This window comes from Anser anser, assembly GCF_964211835.1.
Source record: "Anser anser genome assembly, chromosome: 1".
NCBI classification, from domain to species: Eukaryota; Metazoa; Chordata; class Aves; order Anseriformes; family Anatidae; genus Anser; species Anser anser.
Window position 1 is genome coordinate 203,553,910 of NC_139720.1, and position 8,442 is coordinate 203,562,351.

At 39.0% G+C, this 8,442-nt stretch overlaps 1 long non-coding RNA gene across 1 annotated transcript; it reads left to right on the forward strand.

The window, feature by feature from the left end:
- Positions 1-2,655: 2,655 nt before the first annotated feature.
- LOC310901205 lies at positions 2,656-5,401 on the forward strand. The gene is made up of 3 exons (XR_014585633.1): positions 2,656-3,782; positions 4,510-4,665; positions 5,230-5,401. It is a non-coding gene; the product is annotated as an uncharacterized lncRNA (long non-coding RNA).
- The last annotated feature ends 3,041 nt before the right edge of the window (positions 5,402-8,442 follow it).

Genomic DNA, 8,442 nt, shown 5'->3' on the forward strand with positions numbered 1-8,442 from the left:
CTGCTGGGTTTCCACTATGTGATGCCATGCAAGTCTTTCTGCGTTGAAAGTGGATCAACACAGGAACACAATCACTATGAAAATAATTAGGCCTGCAAGGCTAAAATCTGTAGAAAATGAGGATTTTCAGTATTACAGAAGCCTCTTTTTCCTGCTTTGACATATGCAGACTTGCATGAAGATAACCATAAAAATTGTATTTACAACTTCCAGATTTTTTTTTTGATTTAAAATAATGCATTGTTTATATTGCAACAGTACCTAGAAGCTGTAGGACCCCACTAGGGTAGCTTCTGTGCAAAAACAAAATAAAGAATGAGACCCAGCTCCCTTGTTCTGTGTCCCCCTATTATTATCCAGGCACCAGACAAGACGATAACTAGAGACAATAGATGGAGAGAGCAAACAAAGACATAGTGAAGAACAGTCAGAGAGGTGTGAGGCAATCTTAAGGTTAATGCAAGCGAGCCCTGCAGCTATGTAATAGGTCTGGTATTGTTTTCAATAAAGTAAAAATTGCTTGCAAGAGGGAACAAGCAGAGGAGAATCAAAGGGGAAATGAGAAGGGAAAAACTGAGAATAGCAAGATAAAAATAAATAAATAAATAAATAAATAAATAAATGAGAGGAAAGAAATAACACAGAATACAGAACACAGAAACAAAATAACTTGAACAGAAGAGGAAGAAAAAGTGGAGGTAGATGGAGACAGAAGTTTTTAATTTTGAAGGCCCAGATGTTGCTTTGACATGTGACTCCAACTACTGGCAGAAAATTACTTAAAAAGAAAAAGAAAAAAGAAAACAACTACCATTTTTGCCTCTGTTTCTAAAAAAGCAAATGCTAAGCAAAAGGAAGAAAAGGTCTAGTTCAGTGTGGGCAGTGCATCTGTTTTGTAGTGATTAAGATTAAGCGGCAGTGCAGATACGTGAGGGCAGATCTCACCTATCTCCTTTCAACAAAACATGAATGTCCACCTCCATGAGAGTCACACAACTGACATGAGTTGGAAAAGAAGCTCAAATTTGGAGCCCCTGAGCCTCCCCTGATTCATCATTCTCTCCCCCCCCCCCCCCAATAAAAAATGTCGATTTTTAAAGACAGTCTTCTTGTGGTTTTTTTTGCTGTATTTTGTATTTATGACAACTTCAATCAGAGCAGAACACCTTTATCTCCTGTTAGTTATCTCACTCTACACAAAGTAGTTGTTCCAATTCATAGTATCATGAGACAACTCATTCTTGTAATTCTGCATTTAAAGAAATAAAAGCATCCCTATAAATGTGGATGATGTATAAAATCATGTGTATTTGGTATTTGGGTTCTGCTGTTTAAAAGATGGTTTTGATGCAGTCATAGAGAATTAGCATGGCTTAAGGCATCCCAAATTAAATGCAGATTTCTTTAAGCATCTTGGATATAATGGTTTTGTTAATTGCATTTTAGAAAATTATATTTGTAAATGATGGAAAAATTTCCTTTATTTATTTATTTATTGAGAAATGAATGAATATGCACTGAATGGCTTACTGCAAGTTTCTCAAATTTATTCATAGCTAAAAGCCTCATGTTTAAAGATGAGACAAGCTCAAGACAGCTAACTGTGGCTTTATAGATTAAAAACAGGAACAGCAGCTTCTGATACTCAATTCATTCTATTAAAGCCAACACTAACTCAGTTAAGATTTTCTCTGAAGAGAAACTTTGGTCTCTTTAAAGAAAGATCAGAGTACTGCATAAAAGAAATGAACAGCTCAGTGCTGTTATTTCTTTAGTTTAGCATCACTGAGAAAACAGGTAATTTTAAACATGCTGGAGTACGTTAGTTTCCTTAGGTTCCCACTGTTGAAAACAGTGGCAACAGAAAGAGGGAGGATTTTTCAAAAGGCAATTCAAAACAGCAGCCTAAATTAGGCTCCTTAAAGTACTCTTAATATGTTTCATATACATGCCTACTTATTCTTAAAGGACTGGAGATACGCCCATGGCCACAGAGCTCAGTCTGGGCCATGGCAATCACAGCAATTTATAATCCTTTACTGTGCTCCACCTTAGAGTCACTCCGTTTCCCCCCCTTCTTTGCAATAACCCAGCTGCTTCCAGGTTAGGAGCCTTCTTCAAATGTCCGAAGTGACTTTTGACCTGGCCAGTATGTGCCCATCTGCTCTGCCAGCAACCATTTGGCTTCTGATCACCCACATCTTCATCTCTGGTGTCCTCTCTCCCAGTGCATTAATACCAGTAGCAGCATGTCCTGTATTTCACAAGTGCCTAGATGCTAGGAGTGATTGGCAGAGCTGATAAAAAAATCTTCTTTATCTCCTTCAAACTGAGGCAACCAAAGTGCATTTGCAAAACCAGCAATTGGGATTGAAGTCTGATTGCATCTGTGCCTCAAATGAGCTGATAAATGGCCTCAGATAAAAAGCTTTTTCATTTCATATCTAAAACAAGGTGAAAGAGAAAGAGTCCGAGACAGATTCCACTTCTTCATGGCTCTGATGTCAAAGGACTGAAAACCAATTAAAGACTGAAATTGGTGATAAACAGGAAGGCAATTAAAGAGATCTTTGGGAGAATACATTACTTTTTTTTTCCTACAAACCTTCAGGTTTGATGGAAAAATGGAACATCTAGGGCTGGCAGCACTTCAGGAAAAGTGCTACAAACTGACAAGCTCTTGACACTTAAAATGCATCAGCTGTAAAATGCACAAGGCAGCTTGTAGTAACAAGGGAAGGAATAAAAGAAAAATAAAAGATAAAAAGAATACAGTGTTTGTTTTCAAAACTCAGGGTAGAAAAGCAATAATGTATATTTGGCATATGCACATGGCTCTTTGGTACTCACGGTGTGTAACCGATGTTTGGCTTTGAGGCCACACCACACACTTCTGTATGCATATTCACCCTGTGCAGCCTTGCTTTAAAACTAGGCAGGACTTCAGATGAGTTGCAAATAGCAATAATAGAAAGGATATCTGCTAAGCGCTTGCCATGGTGAATGTCTTTTTGTTCTTCATTCTTCATCAGGCAGCAGTGTGCCCAATATAGGACTGGATTTTAATTATTTATTTACTTTTATTTTGTGGTTTGCAGGCAGCTCTGCTTAGCAACAAACAGAGAAGCACTGGCATTTGAGTGGGAGCTTACCTTCTTCATTTTTATTTCGGCAGTTGATAAAGCATAGGAGCAATTTACGGGTGCCCTCATCTCCTACTAGGCAGCGATGGCTTGCTGTGCTTTGGAAATACCTTTCCACCTGCCCAGGAAACATGCTCCAAGGACTGTAGCCACCCTAGCTATATTGAATACGTCTTTGTTACCCATTTTTGAGGGAGCTCAGCCAGACAAGGCAAGCACCAGTAACATCCTCCTGGATGATCAGAGCTCCCAGAAGTCACATGCACGGAGGACCTGTGTGCCACGACCAAACTTTGCGTTATCCAGTGAGGCAGCGTTCAAGTGCATGGCACAAAAAACAATTGGGGTTTTGCCTTTCAGTGTTGGAGCATATACCCCTTCTCAGGAGAGAACCAAATAGATGATCTTTTTGTCTGGTGCAAATCAGTGCTTTTAGCATATTGCTGACTTGTGCCTCAGAATAAGAAACTATGCCAGAAGCCTGGGAGAAGTGGGTTAGGTCACAAATTAATTAGGCCTGTAACAGAGTGCAGCTGAGCACTGCAACAAATCCACTGCTGTGAGTGTAGAGATGAGGTGCTGCTGTTCCTCTCCTCCAGCTCCTGCCTTCCGTCAGACCCGGCAGACGTCTGGCCACAGGTTAGTGTCATCCAGAGAGGTGATGTTATGGATAAAATACTCCTTTCTGGGAGGATGAGTTATTATTATTTTTTTTTGCCTGGTCACCTAGCTTACCTGCAGCTGCTCGGTCTCTGATGCCTGGAATGTCCCAAAAGTACCAGCTGGGCCTGGAGGGAGGGGAAGGAAGAGACAGAGCAGGGCTGTTCTTTGTGTTGGCAGCGTGCAATTACATCAGCTAAAGCTTAATGTCAAACTGCAAACAAACCCTGGGAACGTGAAATGTGTTATAATTTTAATTGTTTACTGATTTGAAAGCTGATTGGAAAACTTAAATATTGTGGATCTCCTTGGAGGTTTATTATTGCTTTATCTCAACATGAGATGATATTGCCATCAGGACTTCTACTTTCCGTGGCCATCCAATTTCCCACTTGACTCATGCACTGTAACATCTACAGGTACAATGCAGGACACACAAGACCCTCTAGATTAATTTAACTTATTTTCTTTTTCCAGTTCTTAATAGTGAGAATAAGTGTTTACCCACAGGGATGTGTAGATAATTCATTATTTCAGGTTTGTAAAATCCTTTGAAGATTAAGGTGTATCAAGCATTCAGACAGAGAGGCTGTTTATATATAACATGTGATGGTTCTAAAAAATGGAATTGCTTTTCTGTGAAGGCAGATCTTAGAAGTTTGCTGTAATTTTATGAGCTTCTTCATGTTTTTTCTTTGATTTGCAGGGCTGGAGGGCTTTCCAGGAGGTCACCATCCACTCAGTACCAGCCTACATCTTCCAGTGTTTGCTTGATGTGCTCTGGGGAGATGTTTCTGGACTGTCAGCAACTCAGCCATGTCTTCTGGGGTTGGCTGCCCCAAAGTGTACCCATTCACTCCAGGTAACACCTCCTTGATGTTTCAATATGCTGCGATATTCTAAAGATTTAAATACCTGAAAGAAAGAGAACTCTAAACATGGGGTTCTCTATATTAAAACTTGCTGAGCTTGCAGCAGTTTTGAAGATAATGCAGTTTTCATGTTGCTTGTAATTACAGTAATATTTCCTGTTATTCGGCCCTAATTGGAAAATTAGTTGGATAATTTTATAGTGTTTTAGTGAATATGGAAGGAGCATTGTTATTTTAATAGTCATTAAAATAACCAAAGCAATAGTATCTGGGAAGCTTCCACCCAGATTTCCTAATTTTCTAAGCAGTAGAGCAACCTCAACATCTCTTAAATCAAGACATGTTTTTCCAGGAACAAGCGATATATATTTATACACGCATATGCATGCACACACACACAAGCTGTGTAGTCAAGTATTCTGTGTGTCATCTTTCAGAAAAAGTTGGCAGAAAAAATAAGTCATCAGAGGACAAAAGCCAGACAAACGTACCAAGAGGTGATATTTATATTTGACTTATGGGATCAGATTCCACTATGATTTTTGTCCTTGCAGTGTGCTGTCAGGAAAAAACAGCCTTCAGTGACATCCTTCTACAATTTGGGTGCTTCAGCAGCAATCTTGGTGAACAGAGTTCACATAAACATTAAACCATTGAGTCAGATTCTGCTAAGTTCCTATGTGAGCATTATTATTTATATGATTGTTATTTCTTAGACTTGGGATAGTGGTGGTACTTTAAAAGTTATCTTTCTGACCACATCTTTTTGAGCCAATAAAGAAAATAATAAAATAGATTTGAGAACATATACTGTCTGTTTCTAAAAAGAATCATTTAAAAAGAGTTCTTCTGCACTGCTTTATTATTATTATTAATCACTGCATCAGAATAAGTCATGAAATAAAAAAGGCAAACTTTCTGAAAAACTGTTTTTTTTTTTCCTGTCAGCTACAAGTTTCAGTAATGAATTTAGACCTCCTAGGCACACAGCTGTCCATCAAGCTGGAAGATGGAGTTAGCTTCAAGGTGAGTATAATTTAGGTAACAATGTAATGTACATAATTTAAGGAACTAGCACAACAAAGTGGAAAAGGCAGTTGTTTACTAACTTTGTCAGTGCATATGGGACCTGGTGACTCCCCTCTCCATGTTCATTACATACACACTCAAGAACCCATCTTACTAATTCTGTTTGTGAAATTAATTTCCGTAATTGCTAGCAACTGTTTGAGTTGTTCCACAGAGCAAGTGTCTTCACTTAAAACAAAGCAAATGAAAACAAAACAGGTTTATAGGTGCAACGAATAAATGCATTAGCTACCTCCTCCTAAAAACCTCCAGAAGCAAGGCTGTGTAGTTTTACTGTGAAGTAAACAGCATCTGAAAGAAAGTTGTGGAGAGCTGGGAGCTGGCCTCTTCTCGCAGATAATTATTGACAGGATGAGAGGGAAGGGCCTCAAGTTGCACCAGTGGTTGTTCAGGTTGGGAACTAGGAGAAATTTTTTTCTCAGAACAAGTAGTCAGGCATTGGAACAGGTTGCCCAGGAAGCTGGTGGAGTCACCACTCTGGGGATGTTTAAGGAAAGGTTGGACCTGGTGCTTAAGGACATGATTTAGTGGGTTACATTGGTGATAGGGTGATGGTTGGACCAGATGATCTTAGAGGTCTTATCCAGCCCTAATGATTCTATGATTCTAGTTTTACTGTGAAGTCCAATCATGCATAAAAGAATATATTGTTAAGCTGGTTTAAGTACCCTGCAGTAAAAAAAGGAAAAAAAAAATCAGATTTTATATAGTGAGATAATGATCATGTATGAATTAATGCTCTGAAAAATGAGCCTCGGAGTACAGCTTTTCACTTTTTATCAGCATGTAATTAGGACATTGCTCTTGCAGAGAACCATCTGCAGAACAGCAACAACAGTCTCAGTAAGGAGTTAATACCAAAGACTGCATAGGATCATAAAAATACTTTTATTCTTCCATCTTTCCAAAACAGGCAAACGAATTAATTAAGAATTCTCATGTTATGTTTAGCTTCTGTATTTTTAACAATTAGTTCCGTTATACTGTGTTAACAGCTTCAGCAGCAGTGGGGGTGATGATACACCAACTAAATTGCAGCAGGGTTGGCAAGGAGATATCATTTTTTAATTAGACAGATACAGTTGAAATAAGTGGATAGGCTTTTGTGCACAGGGATCCTTTTTCATTTCAGTTTTCTCTAACATTAGCTTTTTGTGAAGCACTCCACGCACGTAATCTTTATGTTCTCTCCTTTAAAGTTGTGGATGGCTCATTACCACTCAGGTCATGGTTAGCTCCCAGCCTGGGGAACTGAACTGACTGAATAACAACCACACCTGGGGTTTTTGTTTCCAAGATTATTTTCAGCCAAATCATTTCCTCACATCACTTCAACAAATAGTCACACAACTCTTTGACTTGTACAGTCAGTGACAGGTCAAAGCAGCCAGGATTGGGGCAAGCTAGAAATAAATGCTTAATTTAGCATTGTGGCCCAAATTCTGACTATAAGCATTCAATATCTGGTGAGCTAATCTTCACATATGTTGTCATTGAAGGAAAATCTCTTTGCTTTTCCCCATGCCATTGCTGCTGGCTGTGGGGTTCCCCTGGGCTAGTTCTTGTGAGTGCTGGATCTTTTGTGGAGCTGATTCAACTCCCTAACCCAGAAGAAAGCCTTTTTTTTTTTTTTTTTTCTTCCCCTTGCAGGATTTTGATTGTATACTTAGTTTTGAGCTGCACAATGGTGATTTCAGTTACCCTACAAAACAGATTGGTGCATTCTGCAGCTGTCAGCAGGTTACTAGCCCAGCCCCTCTCTTTGGAGGCAATAAACCATTCCATTGGCTTGGTCTCTTCTGTGTGACTTTGCCCTCAGTCTCAGGAGTTTTGTAACAGTTAGGACACAGAATTGGGAGGCCTTATAACAGATTTGATATAATTTCTCTTTCAAGAGAGCAGCTTACCTGAGCGTCATGACCAAACACAGAAAAAGTCCTGTGTGTCTGACACATGCAGGGGTACTAATTCAAGGCTGTATTTCACTGCCAAAACCAGGGCTGTCAGTGCTTGTGAGGAGAGTGTTTTTTTGTCTTTTATTTTTGCTTGTTGGTGGTAGTAGTTTTTCCCACAGAAATAATTAAATCTGCATTACTATTGGAGACAAAGCACAGGGAGTCTTTCCTTTGCTCAAAAAGGCAAAAATAAACTACACCTGAAGAACAGAATCAGGGTGAACTGCACAGGCCAGGCTGAATTTAAATCACTTCTGCCCAGTTTCAGTGATGATTTTACATCCACATTATATAAAATAAGCTTTATGTGCAATAATCTATTGCGACTCCAAAGCAATTAAAGTGAAATCAGTATGTTTTTGTACAATGGCAACCTGCAGAGGCTATAAAATGAAACTGAAAATTGAAGTTCAAAGTACAGTACATATGCAATGGGACAGGATCATCCAACCAGCATTGTGATGTGAAGATACCATAATCATTTTCTGCTCCTGCATAGATAATGTGAAGTACTATAACAGATGTTTCCTAAAGTTACTGGGAAGTTTTGGCTTTCTTTTGGAAATTACAGAGCTTTTATTATATATATATATATATATATATATCTTTGGTGAAGAAAAGAGACTGTGTAGCCACCTCTCCTTAGTCAGGCTTCATCAGGAATGGCAAGGCACATGCACTGATATGGTAAGTCCAGCAGAATGTAGCTGCCTTTGAAAAAAA